Raw genomic sequence first — 24,006 nt, 5'->3', positions numbered from 1 at the left:
TACTGCTCAATTCCTGTAATCAATAAAGTTGTGGCCTAATTTGACCCATTAACTTGAATTCTTGTGTCTCGTGTCTTTATTTCTGAAGGGGTAGGGGGGAACTCGCCACACAATATAGGGAGCTGCCTTATACAGTGGTACCTCTGGTTACGTACTTAATTCATTCCAGAGGTCCGTTCTTAACCTGAAACTGTTCTTAACCTGAAGCACCACTTTAGCTAATGGGGCCTCCCATGGCGACCGCGCTGCCAGAGCACAATTTCTGTTCTCATCCTGAATCAAAGTTCTTAACCCGAGGTACTATGTCTGGGTTAGTGGAGTCTGTAACCTGAAGCGTATGTAACCTGAAGCGTATGTAACCCGAGGTACCACTGTACTGAGTCAGACCATTGATCTGTTTAGCTTGCTATTGTCTACATAGACTGGCAGTAGCTCTCCAGTCAGGGCTCTCTCCAAGATCCTACACAGAGATGTCAGGAATTAAACCTTACAGCTTCTGAGCTATGTCTCTTTCCCAAAGTTGAAAGCTCCCAGTGCAACATGAATGATGGGTTGTTGGGGGTGGGGATCACTTGAAAATAATTTATCTTTCCTAATTTCCTTCTGTTGGTTTTCCCATGGGAAGGCACAAATGTTACAGAGAAAATAAAAACAAAAAAATAGCAAGCTGGTTATTACCATGGGATTCATTTCATCCAGAACTTCTATGTGGAAAGATAGTGCTGATAGCTGCATTTTCCCCTCTTCTGATATTTTTACATGCAATTCCAACTGCAGATGTTAGGCATGATTAAGAAAAACAAATATCAACTTCTGCATAGGTAAGGACTCATCTATTCAGCTGGATTTAGTCCACAGAAGGATAAATCAAATACAGGATTATGAAATGCCATTTTTGTATACATAAGAACTTGTCAACACCTGGAATTTGCATAAGGATGCATTCAGCGGCAGTGTTAGTAAGATGTTTGCAGAAAGATTATGCTTTTCTATTTGTTAAGTATATTGCTTATAAAATGATGTTTTAAAAAATAAAATAAAACAATAAAAACCACCCCAGTTATCAGCAATGACAATTTCCTTATGTACCTCTGCAAAAACAAACAAAAAACCCTTCCATCATTAAAGTCCCTTGGGTTTCAGGTTTTGCAATGGAACCTTATGCATGTCTACTCAGAGGTAAGCCCTTCTGAATTCAATGGGGGTTACCCTCGGACCCAGGTAAGCATGTACACGATTGTTGCCTTAATTGTATGCACACTTATTTAAGAGTAACTAGGTGAGATGTATTTCTGAGACCCTGTTCTTCATTGTACATTGTTGGTTAATGTCATTCAGCATAATAAGCTAGAAGGGAGGAAATTTCTGTGCCTCTATGAATGTGAAAACAAAACCTTCTCATTTCATAGATCAAAAACCTCAGGATTTTTTTTAACCCAACCCATTACAGGTTTGGACAAATACTCAAAAGTCTTTTCAAAGTTATGCAGGACATTTAAACAACCTTATTTTAGGACCCTGGCCAACTTTATCCAGCAATCACTAAGCATTCACACCTGGCACTGTGCTGTTGCACACGGAGAGACCAGCTTTAGCCCCATCCTCTACTGCATGGTAGCTTTTGGGGCTACACCTAGCTGTTGAACATTACTCCATTGTCATGTTTCTAAAAAAAAGAAGTGAAATTTCGGTTGCTGCCCTGTCCCAAATGGTAACCTTCCACAAACCCTTTAAAAATGTTCACCCCACCTCCGTCAAATAGCCCCAATTCCAAGGACTCATATTTGCTTCCTCCAAAATTTGAGTGCTATTCTCTTGCACATGAGTCAATCAAAATTGCTTTATTGCCAACTACTTCATCATTATCACCCATTATCACCAGCAAAGGAAGGAAGGAGAAGGGGTGCTGTTGCTGCTGCTTCAAATATGTGTGTGTTGGCATGTCTGTCTGTCTCAAGAGACAATGGGAGAGTGCCTTGTTTCAAAATATATTGTATAAATAATACCTATTGAACCCACTGGAACTTGCAGATGATGTGCCGGTTGTATTTTGGAAACAAGATCAGGTAACTCAGAAATCTGGCAAGCCATTCAGACATGGAACATTTAACCTTACTAATATATTCTTGAAGGAGGAATAACTCATCCATTTGTACCATCATTACAGACTGGGAAAGGTGTCTGTTTTTGCCTTCCCTTTATGCTGGACAAGGTAATTTCTTTCTTTAAAAAAAAATCCAATATCTCTCTTCATTCTTTCATTTAAATAATACCATAGCATTTCACAATATATGAACAGAATATAAAATCTGCGTATTAAATTATGTAATAATTTAATATGCAGTAAGATTCAAACCGCTGCAGACAACACTACATTATAACAAAGCTAGGAATGAATGCCTAGCAAACACCTGGGTGAGCAAGTGACTTTTAAGCAGACACTGAAAACTCATTAGTGCTTTGGCTTGCCTTAGAAACAGTAATAATAGATTGGGCATTGCGAGATATGCTATTCTGTGAGCCATTAAGAAGACCTTGCAGGTTAACTATTCCAACTGGAAGATCAAAACTATGCATTAAAATATGCCTCTATTTGGTCATCTGGGAAGCAGCTATCTTGATAAAAGATTGGGCATTTATTTTGGAACTAGAGCAGAAAATCTCACAAAATCGGTCAAATTACTGCTTAAACTCCTCTTAGGAAAATATAGGTCCACCCATCAAACTAGCCAAATAGTTCTAGCATTCTGTTCATCCTCATAAGATGACAAAGACAGTGGAACAGTGAGCCATTTGCATCTAGCATAGCTAATCTGGGTCACGGAACATACAGTACTTGATTGGATCCAGACTTAGTCATGAGTACCTTAAGTCCCAAAACAAACAAACCTCAAAGTTTGAGGTTTTACCAAAGATAAAACAGTAAAATGGGGGGGGGGGGGGGAGAGCACAATTCTACTTTAAAACACACGAAAGGTAAAATACTAAAACAGATCAAAATTGCCTGGATGTTCTAAGCGTCTGGGTAGAATTTTCTAAAAATGAATGTTTTTAGCAGGCACCAAAAAGAGTACCTGCTTTATTTGCATAGTGCCAAAGTATAGGCGCTATGCAAATAAATAGGGGATGCGGGTGGCGCTGTGGGTAAAAGCCTCAGTGCCTAGGGCTTGCTGATCGAAAGGTCGGCGGTTCGAATCCCCGCGGCGGGGTGCGCTCCCGTTGCTCGGTCCCAGTGCCTGCCAACCTAGCAGTTCGAAAGCACCTCCGGGTGCAAGTAGATAAATAGGGACCGCTTACTGGCGGGAAGGTAAACGGCATTTCCGTGTGCTGCACTGGCTCGCCAGATGCGGCTTTGTCACGCTGGCCACGTGACCCGGAAGTGTCTGCGGACAGCGCTGGCCCCCGGCCTCTTAAGTGAGATGGGCGCACAACCCTAGAGTCTGTCAAGACTGGCCCGTACGGGCAGGGGTACCTTTACCTTTACCTTTAAAGTATAGGCACTGCCACACTAAACAATTGAGTTCTTATAAACACAGAATGACTATTATTTGACACCTGTTGTAGTGAGAATTCCACCAATCAAACAGACCAAAATTCCAATCAAGTAGGGTTAACGCAAACTTGTAGGTAAACTGGCCCCAAGTTGTTTTCCATTGTAGATATTCTAGGATGTATTGCCACTTTCCTTGACAATGCAAGGCAATGCCTCCAAGTGTTGTTGGACTACAACTCCTATCATCCTTCTCACACAAATTGGATTCCAACAACAACTGGAGGGCACCATGTTGGCCACTGCTTGTGCAGGGCTTCAGCAGCAAGCACATTCTCATTTTGAGGTGACATCGGATCCTGATGAATCTGACATTCCTTTGCCACCGCAAATGACAGAGCTCAAGACAACGGTTGTTTATGTTCCTTAAAGTCGCTGGCACTCACCATCAGAGGATGACGGCTGGGTAAAGGTTGCTGCATCAGTCAGTCACTTTATGTTTTTGCATTTTGTAGGTCAGTGAGTTTCTAACCAGTAGGCATACTTTGAAAAAGTCATAGCGGAGTGCACTGTGCAACAAAGTGTCACTCTAGATTTTATTCAAGTTTCTCTATTTGGGGAAAAAAGTGTTTGCCACCGAAGAGTACTTGAACTTTTCAAATTTTCCTCTGACTTCCCATAAAAAAGAAATAAGTCCTCTTTTTGAAGCATACCTCTCTCTCTCTCTCTCTCTCTCTCTCTCTCTCTCTCTCTCTCATGTGTGTGTGATAGTGGGGATGAAGGAACCAAACTATACTATTTTCAATCCATGTCCTTTTCATAAGTGTTCACATAAGTGTACATTTTCATAAGTGTTCACATAAGTGTACATAAAGTGCCTTGTGCTAGTGCCTCTTCCAACCTGGGGAATTGTGCTGGTCCTGTCTGCCAGCCCTCAGGTCTGTGGCTGCTGTTGTTGAACTCCATGTCAGCTCCGAGTATGACCTCCTTCATCCTCGATCTGATTATGGATGAGGAGGCTGATCTGGCCTGCATCACTGAGACCTGGGTGGGTGAGCAGGTTGAAGTTGGTTTTCCCTGGCTATGCACACCTGGGTACTTGGATACAGCATCAAGGCAGAATTCAGGATCTGGGAGAGGGAGTTGCTGTAGTCTATATAGTTTCCATCTCTCTCCATGCTCTCTGTTCTGTGCTATAGGCTAGATTGCTGCAACACATTATATGCCTATGAAGATGTTTCAGAAACTTCAACTGGTACAGAATTTAGTGGCCAAGTTGCTCACCTGGCAAGACGCTTGTGAGAGGGGGTTTATTGGTTTGTTTTTGTTTTATTATGTATTTTATGTTCTCATTTTGTACTTTTATGTTGTGACCCACCCTGTGATCTTTGGTTGAAGGGCAGTATGCAAATTTAATAAACAATGATAATAAATCTGTAATGTCCTTAATCAGTATTTTTTAAAGTATTTAATATTGAGATGATTTATTATTATTATTGTATTTATTTTCTCTCCAAGCACACATTTTTAAATGCATTTTTGAGCCAAGAACTGGATTTGAAAATTTGGGATTTCAAAAAGGAGATAGATAAATGAGTTCTGAGTTGTACATTGGACCAGAAGGTGCATATTAAAGAAGGTCATACTACAATTCGTGAAGATCTTCAAGTCCTAATCTATCTGTTTCTAAGTAATTTTTAAAAATGTGACTGTAATCAGATATTGCCAATAGTTAGGGCATATTCTCCCCTGTGTGACAGACACCAGTTTCACATTGTTATTATTTTTAACACATCCTGTAGTTTATGCTTCTGTGACTTCTTCAATCTGTTAAGACCTGCACTACATTCCTTTTTATTTATTTCAGTCTTGACCTCTTAATTTCTTTATTGCCCTGATCTGGGTAGGGGATGTTTGTTTGTTTTTGTTAAGCATCCGAAAGCTTTCGTCTTTCATTTTTATAATATTTCCTCATTTGACTGAGATGCCATTCCATGTTCAAACAGAAATTGAAAAAAGCTCGCACCAGAGACCTTGTTGTCAAACTTGCCCTCTATGAGCACCACTAAATTATGAAAAATGTCCTTCAAGCTTACCCTGTCCTTCAGCGGCCTGCTAGAATCCCGCTTTGTCATAGTGTAATTTACTGGCACCAGAAATAAGCTGAGTAAGGAAACAAGAGGTTGTAGAAATGTTAATTACGTTAAAGAAAGGTGCTCTCTATCATTCTGAGTTTCATTCTACTACGTGTTTTGTTTCTAGAGCTGGATCTTTTCAAAAGTCTTTGCCTGCCTCAGTTGGTTCTTTAGCAGTTGCTGAAACTGTATTTCGAAAGTGCTCAAACTTGGGCTACTGAACAAGGAAAATTTCTGCTTCTTTTCCAAAAAGTTTTAGTTTGTACTGTCATTGGTACATTTGAGGGGCAGCCAGCTTTCCCCTTCACTCTGCATTACCATACATATCTTTCAACTGCCCCTCATAAGCATCCTGTTCTTCTCTTCCTCATGGCAGCTGACAGTAGCTTTATGGCAGTCAGTCAGACAGTAGATTGTCCATAGGACTGCCAGAAGTGGTTAGCATTTTGATGGAAAATGATAGTTTTAAATATAGCTTTCAGTCAACATATTTACCATTCACAAACCCTGCACTGTTTTGCCTTTTTCAGTATTTATTTATTGGCTTCTCTTAAAAGTTTACCGTATATCCCGCTTTCACCATTATGGAGTGTACATCTGAATGTGAATATGTGCCCCACATGTGTATAGAACTAACCTACAATATGGACATTTTGCATGGTGTCAGGATGCCCTACCTTTAACCCTTATGCCTAACAAAGAGCTTGCATGCCAAGGCTCTGTGAGCACCACGTTTACCAGGGATTAAATAACTAGACAGTACACAGCATGTTGGTTTTATGGGATCAAATAAGGACACAACTTTATTGGTTATGGATGTGAAGGTTTGGCCATAGGCATTGGGAGAAGCCACCATGAATACCACTCCAGCCAGTCTGCTGGCAGTGTCTCTAAGGGTGAACCCAACCAACCTAGGACATCCTATGACCTATGTCAAATTGAGGCATCCCCAAAGTAGTCCCTGTTGGAGGAGTGGGAGGGCCCTAGCCCCTGTCTGGGCATCGGACAGGAGCCACTCCTCCCAGATCCTTTTAAGAAGATACCCTTACCCATGGGGGGGCAGGCGGAGGCTACAACCACCCCTCAATCCAAGATTTAAGATTACCCAATGCCTATCTGCCTTATAAAGTTGTGACAATTGCTATGAAGTAGGCAAAAGACCAAATGGCTGGTGCCAATCTTCCAAATGGGATAAACCAACGTAGTCCATAGCAAGATTGTACCAACAGCAAAAAAAGTCTGAACTGAGGAAGCATGGGTGGGAGAACCGGTGAAGGAAGAAGAGGCTGAATGGCCTGGCAGGCCGCCTTTTATCTTGGCCCTGGGTGTGTCACCATTGGGCAGTTGGCCCTGCGCCCAAGAAAATGCCCACAAGGTCCTACTGCCATTGGCCAATTTGGCAGCAGCAGACAATCTGGCCTGCCATTTGCTGGTACATGAGAGTGGATTGGGGCCCACCCACAAAGCCGCCCGCCATAGAAGGCAGACTTATCACAGCAGTACAAAGCAAGCAGACGTAGCACCTTCTCAGTGCCCAGGAAAAAGCAGGCCATCCCAATTTCTATTGTGACATCTTGGCAGCCATTTTGGGTGCCGCAATCTCTCATGCTCTGACACTTTTTGTGGGGTGAGAGCGAGGCACAAGTCACATGACGCACCCAGTAGTGCATCCTGGAAGACTTGTGTCCCAGTTTTCATCAGAAAAAGTTGGAAGGTATGGAAGTAGAACAATATTTGTTTTTTACAGAGAAATAAAAGACAGAGAGTATATGTGTGCTGCTTGGATGTAAAGGCACATAGAAAGCAACACAGGCTTAATGTTTTAATAATGGGGATATAAATTTCCCCCATATTTTTACAAATATATTCATTTTTATGTACACTTTCCCCTAATGCATGCAACCAACATTGGTTGGTTGGAGAACTGTATCACAAAATGCTGAAGGTTAGCTTTGTTTCATTTCTCATATTGTTTTGGAAAATGCAAATTTGTTAAATTCTGTTTAAATGCAAACAGAATCAAATTTATGCAGCATCCCTGTATGTGACATGTATAAAATTATAGAAGCATCAAGAGAATGTGATTACATGGGATGTGGAAAAGGGAGAGGGACTTGCAGGAGCTTGTTCTTAAAGGCTCAGTTTTCTAAACAAAAACACTTGTACACATAGAAAAGAAAATATTTTAATACCTTGTAAGCAACAAAAGCAGAAGCTCTCAATTTCAGATGCAAAACAGGAGGCGGAGGAAGACCTGTAATCCATAACAACAGCATCTCAGCAAAATTAGATTGGGAGGCAGAATTTTATTCAACATAACTATATTTAAAATTATAAAAACCCAGAAGCGTAACAGCTGTTTTATACCAAAGTGGCGTGGTAAACAGGGATTTACAGAAACAGCGGGGAGGGGGGGGGAATGTTGTCTGCAGTTATTATACAAGTTTTTATCCTTACAAAAGGAGAAAACAGATAATTTTGAGAGGACACTTTTTACTGCATACCTGTAAGCTAAAAAAAAACCCTCTGAAATATTTCCTGAGACTTATCATTTTCCTGTATATAAAGAAATTGCTGCTGTTAATCTATTTTAACCCATCTGTTACAGCTACCCAAGTGCCTAATTCTCCACTAAATGGGATGGAATACCTATTGATTTTCATCTTTTGAGATCCTATCTCTTGGTTCTGACCCCTGACCTGGATTGGAAATCCTCTTATTTCCTTGTGACACAATGTTTCCAGAATCTTCTAATAACATTCTGCTAACTTATCCATTACAGTGGTATCTTGGTTCTCAAACTCCTTGGTACTCAAACAACTTGGAACCCAAACACTGCAAACCTGGAAGGAAGTTGTTAGGTTTCCAAGGGGTTGCTCGAGAGCAAGCAGGCATATACCTCCCTGCTCGGCTGTGAAGCCTTGCTTTTGATGCAAAATAAACTTTATCTGTCCAGAGCACCACTCTCCCGTGGCTGACTCATTCACTGGCAGAATCCGTGAGTGGGCGTGGCTTAATCTTTCCCCAGCAAAGTAATTTCTTGACGCCCAGTCTGTGCCTACCCTCTCGGCGTGAAACCTTACTGCGCAAGGAGGGCGTGGGTAACGGTGGACCTCTCCCCTCCCTGCTTTGCCCAGTCAAGGTGTCCTGGCAATGCCTCGCCTCCTCCGAACCCTACGGCTCCTCTCCACTGGAGGCGTGGTTACTCTCCCCCGCCGATCTTTGGGGGCTCTCTGTAATCCACCCGGCTTTTCCTCTCTCCCTCCTGAACCGATGGCAGTTCCCTGACAGAAGTGTTCTGATTTGCAAATGTTTTTCGGAAGCCAAATGCACTCCATTTTGAGTGCCACACTTCCGTTTTGAGTGTTACACTGAAAATTTGAGTGTTACGTTTCCGATTTGAGTGCCGCACTTCCGTTTTGAGTGTTACACTGAGGTCTGTCTGTTTTTGCTATTTATTTTGCATTTTTGTTTTTGCGGCTCTTTTTGTGACTGTGTGGAACCTAGTTCAGCTATTGATTGATTGATTGTGTGACTGCAGTACATTTTTTATTGCTTTTATTTTATGGATCAATGGTCTCGTTAGGTAGTAAAATTCATGTTAAATTGCTGTTTTAGGGATTGTTTTTAAAAGTCTGAAATGGATTAATCCATTTTGCATTACTTTCTATGGGAAAGCACGCCTTGGTTTTGGAACGCTTTGGTTTTGGAATGGACTTCCGGAACAGATTAAGCTTGAGAACCAAGGTCCCACTGTAATCTGTTAGAGTACATTGTGGTATTCTGGACCATTATTTGGGAATAAATGGCCTCGTGTTTCTGCTGAAACATCTGAACTTTCTGGCAGAAAATTTAGCCCAGCCACAAGGGAGTGTGTGTTGTGATGATTGTCTCCTTGCCCAAACTGTAGAGCAAGCAGAGTGCAGAGAGATCAGCTGCTGTTGACTAGTTGCTATTGGATATGGTGACCACTACAAGTGCCACTTAGGGGACGCGGGTGGCGCTGTGGGTAAAACCTCAGTGCCTAGGACTTGCTGATCATAAGGTCGGCGGTTCGAATCCCTGCGGCGGGGTGAGTTCCCGTCGTTCGGTCCCAGCTCCTGCCCACCTAGCAATTCGAAAGCACCCCTAAGTGCAAGTAGATAAATAGGTACCGCTTTATAGCGGGAAGGTAAACCGCGTTTCCGTGTGCGGCACTGGTGCTGGCTCGCCAGTGCAGCTTCGTCACGCTGGCCACGTGACCCAGAAGTGTCTTCGGACAGCGCTGGCTCCTGGCCTCTTGAGCGAGATGAGCGCGCAACCCTAGAGTCGGTCACGACTGGCCCGTACGGGCAGGGGTACCTTTACCTTTACCTTACAAGCGCCACTTAATGCTGCCTCATTAAGAGAAGAATATGCAAGCAATCTCCTAATTTGTTGAGAAAAAGCACACCATGAAGGCAGTGTGGAACAGACACCTTTTTCAATCAAGGTGGTATAGTACCTTTCCACATCATAAGGGAAGTATTGGAATATTTGAAGCTTTGTTTTCTCCTTAGGCGTAATGAGCATATACTGCAGTTCAGTTTGGGTCTGCGTTTTGAGAATACCACCTAAACAACAGATGTTGTTACTGGGAGAGATCCAGTGTTCAGCATGAAAAACCAAGAACTTCAGAAAGAGTGCCTGCTTGCCAAAACCCCTACAATAAAAGGTGATAGCTTCTTTCAGGGATGCAAGGCAGAAAAATAAAACTCCCTTAATAAAAATCACTGGGAGGCCTTGATAGGCATCACAGGTAATCAGCAGGAAAAATTAGGAGTGAATCGGGAAAGCATGACCTGAACTGAGAGTTTTGTGTACATGACAGTGAACCTACCCAAATGTAATTTGCTTCCTTTTGTTTCCTCAGCATGCAAGTTATTGAACATGTCAAGTTTTGCTTTAATGTACTTCAGTGAAACCATATTCATCATTTTGGGTATTCTTTATCTGTGATCTTAACATTTAAAGGCTGTTTCACGCATGACTTTCTTGTTCCAAGGAGAATTAGAGATAATATCTATGTATGAAAAAACTGTTTTTCTCCACAAAAGTATGGAGTAAGTGCTTATTTGCCATCAGTACATGGGATACAAAGCAACTTTCCTCTTATGCATATATACATGCAAGTTTTACATCATATTACTATGGTGGCGGCCAATCACCTGTGAACCTGGGAATCACAAGTGAGGAGACTGCTTCACTCATGTCCCATGGGCATCTGATTGTGAGCAGAATACAGGATGCCGAGATAGAGAGATAGAGAGAGAGAGAGAGAGAGAGAGAGAGATTTCAAATAGGCATATATACGTGTGTGTCATTTTTTTAATTTACTGACCTATTTTGTATATTTTCATTTCCAGTGGTCTGTGTTTTGATGTTTTGAATGTTTGCTGTAAGCCGCTTTGGACACAGCTCATTATGGAAAAGTGGCATATAAGTAAATTCAAGCAATAAATTATTCTTTTAAACTGTTTGTTTGTTTGAAACCCCCAACAGATAAAGCTTAGAAGCCCACTGTGAGTCAGGTGCAGCTTAAAAAGGCCCGGACCTGACATACAGTGAAGCCCATACTTCTCAAGAAAGGAAAATTTGCATTTTAGGGTTTCCTCTTATTTCAAAATATCTTCTACCATCTACCAAACAGTTATGAGAGCGGAGAGAGAGACTAGTGCAGAGGTTTGGGAAATGTCCCATTTTCAGCAGTGTCCACATAAGGCTAATATTTGTTTATATCCTTTTATTATTGGCAACACTGACGAATAGGGGTTCCATCCTACATCTCAAATGCAAGGCCGCTACAGCCATGACTGATTACTGAGACAATCTTAGCTCTCTAGGATTGGCGTGTTAGGAAAACAGAACAATTATAAGAAGTGGCGCAGTCACTAAGCACCAATTCATACATGTGCACCATTTCAATCTCTTGGTTTGACTTGAGATATAAGCACAACACCACATCCTGCTATGCCCTGATATTTAATGAGCCTATTCCAAACATGTTTGTTAATACAGCAACTTGAAAGTCTGAGACTTAAACTGAAATTCATTTTGTTGTTGTTGCTCTAAATAAATCTCTGCATCAGAACTGTAAGTAAAGGCAGTATGTGAAAACAACAGTCTTAGGAAACAAACACTTGCATGATGGTTTCTGCAGCTGCATAGGAGGCATGTGACCCCCCTTTTTTTCCTTTCCTTTTCTTTTTTTTCTTTTCTCTTTTTGACTGACAGGTGAAAAGCAAATCTATGGAACTGCTCAGAAACTCAATATTTAGATTGACTTTGAGCTCCCATTCCTAGAAAGTTCAAGTTCTCAGAGTTCATGCCCCTCATAGATGTGTTCAATAGAGAGTTATTCTATCACTGGCTTGGGTAATAAAAGATTAAGTGAATCAATGAGAGAGGCATTAGTCTATAGATAAAATAGCAGGTGATGTTGATGAATTCTCCCACTTTTCTTTGTTGTTTAGTTCATTGTATAATATTACTGACTGACAGGCTATTGCTTTTTCAACAAATCCTTTTAGAAAATGTTATTCCATGTATAGCATACACATGCAAAAGCAAAACGAATGCACTATAAGTACTGCTTGCTAAGTTCTTCACTGTGGTTTCATATGGCTGCCATTTCCCCTCTATAATGGCATACCCATTTCCCAAGACATAAATCTCATTAAATTCAATAAGATTTACTACTGAGTCAACATATATATGATTGCATAGCATATCACCCATGAAGTGCAAATTTGGAGGTTCCTACTCAGCTGTGGGGATGCGGGTGGCCACTGTGCCGCCTGGGCTTGCCAATTGAAAGGTTGGCGGTTTGAATTCCGGCAGCAGGTAAGCGCCTATTGTTCAGTCGCAGCTCCTGCCAACCTAGCAGTTCGAAAGCACGTCAAAGTGCAAGTAGATAAATCTGGCGGGAAGGTAAGCAGCGTTTCCGTGCGCTGCTCTGATTTCACCAGAAGAGGCTTAGTCATGCTGGCCACATGACCCAGAAAAACTGTCTGTGGAAGTGGAAAAACGCTGGCTCCCTTGGCCTGTAAAGCAAGATGAGTGCCGCTACCCCAGAGTCGTTCGCAACTGGACTTAATTGTCAGGGGTCCCTTTACCTTTACTCAGCTGTGAGAGGCCACTAGGCTGGGGTAGGGTATAGTCACTTCCCAGTCTTCATGTGGAGCCTCTTCACACATGCAGTCTATATAGGGGCTTTAAGAGATGGGCACACAAAAATCCCAGCTTTCTGTGTGTCATGGAAGTAGCCTTTGGGGACTCCTTCCTTCCTTCACCCCATTTCTGTGACAGCCTTACAGATAGTTCCATTTAAAACTTATCTGGTAAATAGAGTCTCATGGTTTAGATGGAATTTAGGCCCCATCTGCACTATACATTTAAAGCAGTGTCATACCACTTTAAACAGTCATGGCTTCCCCCAAAGAATCTTGGGAAATGTGGTGTGTTATGGGCAGTGGCGTAGCGTGGGTTGTCAGCACCCGGGGCAAGGCAAGTAATTTGCGCCCCCTAACCCGTGGATTTGCGCCCTCTAACCCGTGGATTTGCGCCCCCTAACCCTAACCCCCAGATGTTGCGCCCGGTGCGGCCAGCCCCCCCTGCACCCCCCACGCTACGCCACTGGTTATGGGTGCCAAGTGCTGTTAGGAAGGGGCTTTTGGATCCCCTTTCTCTCTAAGAATCTAGTCCGGTTCATTTTAAGCCACTGAGAGAGCCAAGCTGCAGGATCAGATCTCTCAAAACAGGAGCCAAAGAGGAAATGCCTGCTACATACACAGGTGGTGGCAGCTCAGTGACACTTCAGGTTCCCAAACAACACTGGCAATGAAAGGTGAGGCAGAAACACAAAGAAACAGGGCAGGGACCTAAGAGGTTTGGACATGGAGCAGACACTCCCCATTGTGTGCGAAGCTGCTGAGCAGCTCGTAAGAGCATGCAAAGGAGAATCTGAAGTAGGTTGCTGCTTCTTTTTCCTGAGCCAGGAGATGGAAGGATCAATAAATGAAAAAGTTGAGAAAAGATCTGAGGGTTTAGAGGAGGAGGGGGAGGAAAGGCTTGCATTTGGGAATTTAGAACTCTACATGACAAAGTGAAAAGCTGTGATGGCTTAAGGTTTTTCGTTACAGCCCCGGCATTTTGGGGGCAGTTGGAGACTGTATTATTATTGCACCATGGAATGCATCAAAAGCAACTAGTCTGCAGGCAACTCAACTGTCAATATTGCAAAGAGAATAAATAAACATATCTAACCACACACATGCAACTGTAAACTCACAGCAGCCCAACTTCCATAATGCCCACAAACTACTGTTCACCAATGTTACTTTCTGAAAGCATTGCAGGAAGATAATGTATTCTGACTTCTCTACAGCCCAGAGGAATTTAGTCGACGGCCGAGACAGGTGCTTTTCCTATAAGCTCTTTCACTAATGTCACGTTGCTGCTGCATCTAGACAGCTGATGTTATCAAGCTTTGAAATTGCCTTCTTTTCACTCTAATTTATTAACGTTAATTAAAGTGAAATATTGCTGTTACCCAGTCTGATTAGCATTAATGTTACTTTTTTTTAAAGTCAGAGGCAAGATGTTGGTTTAAGGAACAATATCAGATAAGAAAGAGCAGATGCACAAAGTTTATTTCCTGAGGACAGTCCTTTGAGAACCTCATTCTTTCTCCTCCTTTAGAGCCAGGGGAATACAATAAATGTACTATATATTTACCTCCTTCCACCCTGGAGATGACTTTTAAGCATGCTCTGGTGCTGCACATGAGATAAGCCAGCTAGTACCATTCCTCCAGATATTTATCTCATAAACCTGATCAATAAATACATTACTCCACAAGACCTGGTCTTGTGCTTTGTCTCCAAAACATTTTTTTAACTTGCCAGTGCAGCTCAAATGGTTTGTAATAGGATACTTGGCCACTCTTAATCTAAATTGAAAATGTCCGTAGAAAATGTGGCAATTTAATCGGAATAGCCTCTTGCATGTCCATTATTATGTTCTTATGAATTGAGACAATCTAAAAATGCACATTAAAAAGGGAGTATAGATTTGTTTGTTTGTTTACTTATTTATGAACATTTCTAGACTGCTTTTGAACATAGACAGCATTTAAGCAAAGATTAAAAGCCATTAAAGTGAAGAAATAGGACTTCAGTGCTTTAATTAAACACTATTGAATACCAGGCAAAACCAAGGCATTTTTACTGCCTGCCTAAAAGCCCTCAGAGATAGAACTAGTGTCACTTTTTCAGGTGTGTATGTCTCTCTAGCTCCAAGACCTAGGTCTGAGCAATGACTCGTACATCCTGAAGAAAAAGATTGTGTAACCCAAACCACAATCTTTACTTTGCAAGTCATATGCCATGAATCAGACATAGCAATACCCTGTTATTAGTTTCTCTCCCTTTGCAATGTTGATGATTCACACCCACCCACCGCCCAACACATACCACCAACAGATCTTGATTCAGCTGTTGTTTGGGCTTTGTTGATAGATGCAACATATTCTACTGTGATCATTGCAGATTAAATCACTGTAATCAAAGTCAGGGGTTGATGAGCACTCCTACCCTCCCCTTTTGCCATTTGGGCTGTAAATAATCTCGTTTTTGTTCTTCTCCTTGCTGAGAGGCACAACCTGTGCCAGCTAACTGTGTTTTGACTCTCTTTATGAACCCATACCCTTGTTAGGATATAGTTCCATTCCACCTTAAAAGGGAACAGGCATGACTGTTGTGTGTCACATGTCTGTTTACATTCCAGCACTTGCTGGGAACTTCCGTTTGTATATTGCTTTTGCTGTCTGCTGGACACGAATGGGAAGCAGACATGTTTTTCCTTTGTTCCTGAACTATGCTGAATAAATTGCTGTAAATAATGCTTACATATGCTTCTGTCCGCCACTTGTGAGAAGATAGTTGTGATGCCTGGTGAGAAGATTTATTCACTCTGCTGATATAGCGTGCTAAGCCTCTAAAGGTATCTGAGGCTTGTGTCGCTGATTGATGCTGTTCCAAGGGAGGTTGGAGTTTGCCTGGCTGCTGGCCGGTGGCTGGTGCCAGCTGGCGGCCTGCCTGATGCCCCCGTCTCCCCAGCAGCATCCCAACAACCATAAGATCTCCAGTTTATGTAGCACATGAGTGAGGAACCTATGACTCTTAAGATGTTTCTGCACTCCAACTCCAATTGGCTCCAGTCATCATGGCCAAATAGTCAGGGATTATTATAGTCCAGAAACAGGGCCACAGGTTCCCTTTAGCAGGACACCAACCAGGAAAGCTTTAAAAGGAGGCATGACTAATTTCATTGAAAATAAGGCTATCAACAGGTGCTAGGCATGATGCCTATGTGCTACCTCCAGTATCTGAGGTGGTGGTGGTGAGCAAAAGACTATTGTGCATATGTCCGGCTTATATCCTTTCTATAGAGACCAGGTTAGCCACTTCAACTCTCCAGGGTTTGCAGAGTTGCAGAGACCTTTACATGGTGTGAACATCTGTGCTTCTTTTGAGCTGCAATCCTACCAGGCATCCTAAGCCTGCATGAGGAAGACTTCCATCGCAGAGATGCAGCATCTCTAATAGCTTGCAGCACATTAGTTCATTCTGAAGGAGATGTTGACATTTCCTCATTTAAACAGGACACCCTGAGGGACGTTTCTATCATCACATCCGTTAATGGTGATCTGGGTCTTAATCCAGTGCTGCGGTATCTGAATCTAGGTGGCATAAAATTGCAAATGCCTGCAGCCTTTAGTCTTGACCTTTGGGATGGAACCATTTCCCTTACTTGCAACACAGGCATGATGAGGTGTTTCTTTTCTAGCACAGAAAGAAAATGGTGATTGATTAGCATAAGAGAAAAATATATCACCTGTGAATTTATGACAGGTAAGTCAGTTCCTCCTGGGTTGTTCTAATAAATCACACACTGACGATCCACCTAGCTTCTCACTGCTAACATACATGGATATATATCCTTTTGCTGATTATTTCTATCTCACTGCCTCATGTTTGCACTTATTTTGTTTGCAAGTTCCTATGCGATGGAGCATCAACATTTGACAGCTCTTGAATGTTCTTCCCTGCTTTAGTGGCCAAAACTGTGTTAGCAGTTTACTTCTTTGTACTGCTTTGCTTACCATTCTGTTTCAGCATTTTTCCATTCAGGTTCCTCCTCCAGCTCCTCAGATTGCTTCTCAAGTCTACTGCAATCCTTGGTGGACTTGAACAGGGACTGCCTCAAGTCATTCAGAAAATAGTATGATAATTCACGTTAAGCAAATCTACTGGGAGCTTTACCTGTAAGGGGGATTGCAAAATGAATTTATGCATGTCAAATACGTTCTCTGGGAGGCACTGTGATTTTAATTTTATTACAAATACGTTTTAATTTTATCATTGGATTTTTATGTGCTCTACTTTTATACATCCCATAGGTGTGGTTCCCATAGGTGAAATACTTTGAGGAATGCATGGTTTCTCCAAGGATAGAGCTGACATTTTTGAAACTCAGTATTCCTGCTGTTTCTCAGATCTTCATATATCTGCCATTTGCAATGAACAGGAGCTTCAGGAAGAAATAGCATGTTTGAGGCAGAAATAGCATGTTTGAGGGGTGCTGCTGTTGGAAGGTCAGAAGCAAAGTACTGCCTCTCCCCACTGGCTGCTACTGTGGAAGGAGCATGTACAGCTGCTATTCACTGAAAAATATTTTTTTCTGTTGCTATTTTATTGGTTTCTGTTACAGATAATTAGAAAAGGGAAATAAGTATGGAGGGGAGAGGGAGAAAACTTTTGAACTGAAATCTCCAGAAAGTGTTATAATATTGTTGAGATGCAGGTAGGTCCTTATCAACTATTTGTTCTTCTGCTTTATTGTCTCTTTTGGGGTCCACTCTCAGTGAAGAAACCATTTTGATGTGTATAAATATTATGGCAAGGGATTTGAGTCTGCTTACATTAGCATCAAAAAGACTCCACAATCACTCCTTTAGCAAGAGGCGGTACTGATGAGATAGTTCTGAATATTTCACTTGGGCAGAAACACTTTATGCAACTATTCATAGACCCCTGTTTATGTGGGAGCAAACACACCAACATTTATTTTTTTAATCAGTTAAGGCTGCCTTGTGCATCTTCATCTGTTTCATTTGCTCAGTCAAAGCCACCGACAGCCAGAGCTCAGTAAAGTTTCTGTTTGGTGAATTTCCATTTGATAGCATGATTATTGCTTCTGGATGATTAGCATGGTGATTCATTGTAGCCAAGAAGGAAAGGGGGAGGGGAAACAAATCACAGTGTTGGGTGTTCTGGAACATTACTTTATTGCACAGATGCATGCAGGTTTAATTAAATGCATAGGAGTAGATGCTGACTTTGTCGTTCTTAGAGATAACTCATTAAAATCTGTGGAATTTAAATTAGTCCCATTCAGTCCAATAGGTCTGCTGTAACTCTGGAACCAACCTACTAGTTCAAGTGCAAATATATTCATCCACAAGTTTAGGCTGCAGATAAACCCATAGCAGATTCCTTTCTCCATATACAGTGGTACCTCGGGTTAAGTACTTAATTCGTTCCGGAAGTCCGTTCTTAACCCGAAGCACCACTTTAGCTAATGGGGCCTGCTGCTGCCGCGCTGCCGGAGCACAATTTCTGTTCTCCTCCTGAAGCAAAGTTCTTAACCCGAGGTAATATTTCCGGGTTAGTGGAGTCTGTAACCTGAAGCGTATGTAACCCGAGGTACCACTGTAATCCTCTATGTTCACTGAAAAGTCCTGGGGAAGCAAGGAGGACATGGAGCAGGACCTCTTTGTTACAGTGTCCCTTTTGTAACATTCAGTCCCAAGAGAAGTCTGCTTGGCTGCTGTTTGAAATCATTTCCACCAACAGTGAAAACTTTACGCTTACAGAAAAAACAGCGGTATGAAGACTTGGCTATTTTATTTGTGTATATTGTGTGTTCAGCTACACAATATGTATTGTGAGCTTGTTTTAATGTTTGTTTTAGAAGTTAGCTTTTGCTATTTTTTGGTTTTGAACTTTTGTTTGACTTTTATATGAACTTAATATTATAGGAACATTAGATACTAGATGGTGATAGACAGGAGGTCTTGCCTCTCTGTCTACACAGATTCCACCTGCCCACACTTGTTTGGCACAGATCCTCAAGTTACAGTTAATAAATAAAATATAATCATTTACCAAACTAGGTCTGCTGAGTCTTCATCCCTAGGTGTGTGAGCAAAAAGGTGTCTGAGAACAGGAAGGAAGGAAGGAAGGAATACTTTTGAAGTTTTTATAAAGTACATTTCAGGCAAGTTAGGGGGGATGTGATAGAAGTGTATAAAAAAATTCATTGTATGGAGAAGGCAGAAATGGAGATGTTTCCCTGCATCTTACATACAATACTAGGACCCAGGGACATTCAAGGAAGTTGAATGGTGAGATTGTTCGCACAGTACATAGTTAAACTATAGAACTTGCTATATAAGATGTGGTGTTTGCAGCCAGCTTAGATGGCTTTAAAAGGGAATGAGAGAAATTCATGGAGGAAAGGGTTGCTGATGGCCACTAGTACTGACTGGAGGCCGTATGTCTCTGAGTACCAGTTGCTGTGGATCATGAGTGGGAAGAGTGAATGCCAGACTAGACAGGCCTTTGGTCTGATCCAGCAGGGCTCAACTTGTTCTCTGTGCCAAGTAGATAATTGGTGCTATTGTCTAGCAGAAGCTGACCAACAGTTGGTGAAAGTCAAAGGAGAACCAGGTAGACGGAGTTCATGGCTCAAATGAGATCACAGTGGGAAAAGTTATACTGATCTGTGCATCTGGTTCAGGAGCATGGTGTACATAGCCATAGGTGAAAGATGTGGGATTTTACCCACAAAGCACTTTTTTGCACATGTGAGGTTCATGCACAGTTACCTTTTTCTTCAATCTTTGTTCATTTAGGACAACAGTTTGTGGCCTTCAGTGCTGCACAAGAGTATTGGCATCACCAGAGTAGAAGGAAGTGTGTGTGTGTGTGTGTGTGTGTTTAAGTGAAATAATTTACATTGCTATGGAGAATGAGCAACATAACACTGTCAGAAAGTTCCCGACCTAGCTTGAAAATCTGATAATTTCAGAACACCAGAAATAACATAAAATGACTTCTTGTAGACATAGCAGCTTTTCATTTTGGTAATAGTAAAATCAGTTTTATTGGAAGCTGAGATAAAAATTTATATCTTCCCGGCTAATGGAATGCATAGCACTTATATAGCAATTGATCTCAAACAGCTTTTCGAGTAAGGTAAGCATTTGAGTTTTCATTTGTATCTTAAATTAGTTCCACTAACTTCACAAGGAGGCCATAAGCCCACTAGAATAATGCAAACTTAAGTTCTACTGATGCCAAAGTTCATCTCCCACTGTTATACCACAGCATCAGTGTTGTAATGCTCTAAGTATGTTGAATAAGAATTGTTGATAAGTACCATCCTCACTGCATTGAATCAAGTGAGTCCATAGTTACTTACCAGACTGACTCCATAAAGCTAGTTTACTAATGGAAAATAGCACTGTGGGGAAAAAAATTACATACAAGTTCAGCCAAATTGCCTCTTGCTTCCCACCAAGTATAGATGTTTGACAAAAGGGCAGAGGAACTAATGTAGTGTCACACTCATTAGTGCTGAAATAACTTCGAAGATGGATGCCACCCCACTCAACTTTATACCAGCAGAATCCATTATTCAATAAATTATTAAATTAATAGACAGGCGATAACAATAAGTTTATGTCCTCATTTAATAAATTAATGAGAAGGAACTCAAATCATGGTTCTCTTCTGTCTATAGATTTAATAATTTATACAATAATAATTTATTGATTCTACACTATTTCTACAGGAGATAAAATTCTCTCTCAATGGCCATCCATTATTGTCGGAAGCTATTATATTTTTACCAGTCTTCTTATTGGCATAATATAAATGCAAGACGATTCCTCCTGAGGTTTTGTTTTACTGCTGAGATCAGGACACATTTTTAAAAAGGGTTAAAGAACCTTCTTTGGACCTATGGCCTGTAGTGAACCCTGCAGAAATGAATATTTGAAAAGAGTGAAGGACATTATTGGCTTTTTATCTGCTTCAGCAAAATATGTCTTCTTATTGCTGATTTTCTAATTCATCAAAGTATACAACTGAAAAGATTGGTGGGGTGAAGCAACATTTTTGGTAGGCAACCTTTTCCTTAAAAAAAAACCAAAACCCTAACAGATTTACACCCACTATTGTTGCCCTTTTGGTGGTAGTGGTGGTGGTGATTTAATTACTCAGCTGTCACACTGTGTATATTATATGGGAAACTGGAAAATAGGCAGCCAAAAATCTGCCTGTATCTTAATTTTATAAAACATTTTAGATAATAAAATCATAGAAATGTTGCTGGATATCAATTACTGCCTATTAATTCCTTTTTGTTAATTCCTTAAAAAGTAGAGCCATCACCTTGCCAACAAAGGTCCGTATAGTAAAAGCTATGGTTTTCCCAGTAGTGATGTATGGAAGTGAGAGCTGGACCATAAAGAAGGCTGATCGCCAAAGAATTGATGCTTTTGAATTATGGTGCTGGAGGAGACTCTTGAAAGTCCCATGGACTGCAAGAAGATCAAACGTATCCATTCTTAAGGAAATCAGCCCTGAGGGCTCACTGGAAGGACAGATCCTGAAGCTGAGGCTCCAATACTTTGGCCACCTCGTGAGAAGAGAAGACTCCCTGGAAAAGACCCTGATGTTGGGAAAGATGGAGGGCACAAGGAGAAGGGGACAACAGAGGATGAGATGGTTGGATGGTATTCTTGAAGCTACCAGCATGAGTTTGATCAAACTGCGGGAGGCAGTGGAGGACAGAAGTGCCTGGCGTGCTCTGGTCCATGGGGCCACGAAGAGTCTGACACGACTAAATGACTAAACAACAACAACAATTCCTTTTTGTAGAGAGTTGATTGTTCAAGTGAGCAATGCCTTTTTTCTGCTTCTTAAATTGAACTTTCCCAGACCTGAAGTGAAACTTCTCTGTGTGAGATAATGGTAAAGTACACTGTATTCCTACTGCAGTGAGACCCTGATATATATAAGGGTGCCTTAAACTGAATCAGATTACTATTCCACTGACCTCATTATTTTTTCTACACTGATTAGCAGTGTCTCACCAGGGTTTCAAACCAAAATATTTTCCAAGTTTACTTGGAGGTGACAGGAATTGATCCTAGGACCTTTCGCATGCAGTATTGCCATAAAGCTCTATTCAGGCTTTCTGGCTGGAAAGGGAAGATTAATCTGTGTAGGGGCCACAGGGCCACACAGGGCCCTCTGTGTTGGGCAGAGAAGTTCTGGAGGAAGCTTCTACCCACAATCACTAGAATGTAATAAAAAATCTTGCTTTATCAGAGCTCCCAATTGCATGGGGGCTTCTACTTACATTTAAGTGAAAACTGGTGTAAGCTCCCTTCAAACCTTCCCTGCTCAATGTGGAAAGATCTAGAACGCACATGGGGACAGTGAGACTGGCACATGCAGTCTCTGACTTCCCTCACCCAATGAGAGTTCCTGTGTGGAGATAACAAATGAATGGGTCTTTTGCATTGGTTCTCAGACTTGCCCCAGAATATGAACCTCAACCAGTGGAGCTGAGGTAACAGTTGTGTAAGGCAAACAAAATGCTTGGGAGGAGAATAGAAAAGGCAAGAAAAGTTCTGTCTCTAATATGCATTTGCTAGGGAAATGGTGCCTGAGCAACTGGGTGGCAAAAAACAGCAAGTTATTATTTCTTTCATTTTCTAAAGGAAAGGTATATTCTCAATGCAGATTCATCTGTGGCACAAGTGAGCCTGCAATAAGGTTGCTTGAAATGCTCAGAAGAAATTTTGTTTCAGTATCCCCTTTTTAAAGAAAACCCAACAACATAGATTTCCCAAGGATTTCCTTGGGCAATCCTTCTGTATTTCTCATGGTCTCACATGCGCTGTGGCATTTCTGCTACTAGTCTTTTACTAGCCAGTTCCCAGATGTTTCCACACAGAAACATATTTTTCGCAGTCTGTGTAGATTCCATCTGCAGCTTTTTAAAAAACACTCTTTTCATACCATATTAACACACCTGATGAATGTACACAGTGTGGGGGAATGAGGTTTGCATGCATGGGTTTTTTTTTGTATTTTGTTTATACCTTGCGGTGAATGTACATAGCATGAGGCTGGATTTAATGCCACAATACTGCCTCCCCACCACTTTGTACATTCATTGAACATGTGAAGATTGTCAGAAAAACGGCCCCAGTTATCTGGATTTCTAGCTTTCAAGTAAGTCTATTCCACCCACAATTATATAGGTAGATCATGGGGGTTGTACTTATAAGGTTCTATAAAGATCCACAAAGAGAGTAAAAACCACTTAAAGACAAGACAGAGTTCAATAAATAAATAAAAGAACACCAGAACATAATCACAGCCTGCTAGATCAGGCTAATGGCCCATCTAGTCCAGCATCCTGGTCTCACAGTGGATGACAAGATGCCTGCTGGAATCGTGCAGCAACTGAGATTTGAAAGCATTGTAGCTGCTCGCCTCCAAGTGCCATCACAATTAAAACATATAAAAGATAATCATTAAAAATAGAATTAAAATAACATTAAATATATTAAACTACAGGTAATAAAGCAGCACAACACTATTAAAAGTCATTATTAAACATGCAACATACTTCCTGAAGCAGATACATACATACATACATTTAAATGCTGTATTCCAAATTTTATTGAACTTCATAATATTTTAGTTATTTTTGTATCTATGTATATGAATGTTGAAACTGTCAGTAATGCGGTGAAACAAACAAACATATCCAAATGAGGTATAAGAAGCCTTCGGCAATGTTTTCTTCTTTTTTCCCCAGGCTTCCCTAGGAAACCAATTAATTAACCTCTTTTGTATGTAATGGTTTACTTCATGTATAATTAAGAGTACAATTAATGGTTTATCAGTTTGGTTGTAAAATATTTAAAACATTTTTCAGTCATTTTAGTTTGGGAAACTTCCAGAAATTTGATCATTCAAAGCACTGTTTTAATGGCCTGAAGGATGGTTTTGACAGACACTGCTCAAAGTCTCCTCACATAATCATCAAAAGAGTTTCTCTTTGTTTTAGAGAATGGTTCTTTGTGACTATGTCAGTTCAAGGCCTGTTCTGAATTCTATTGAAAAGAGATATCCGATTCCCCTTGAATCACTGTTCTTTGTTTGAGGCCGAAGAGTGGTCTTGTAGCAGGGATGGGGAACATGTGGATCCAGA

This window comes from Podarcis tiliguerta (assembly GCF_965153285.1).
Source record: "Podarcis tiliguerta genome assembly, chromosome: 4".
NCBI lineage: Eukaryota > Metazoa > Chordata > Lepidosauria > Squamata > Lacertidae > Podarcis > Podarcis tiliguerta.
This window is presented reverse-complemented; position numbering follows the sequence as displayed.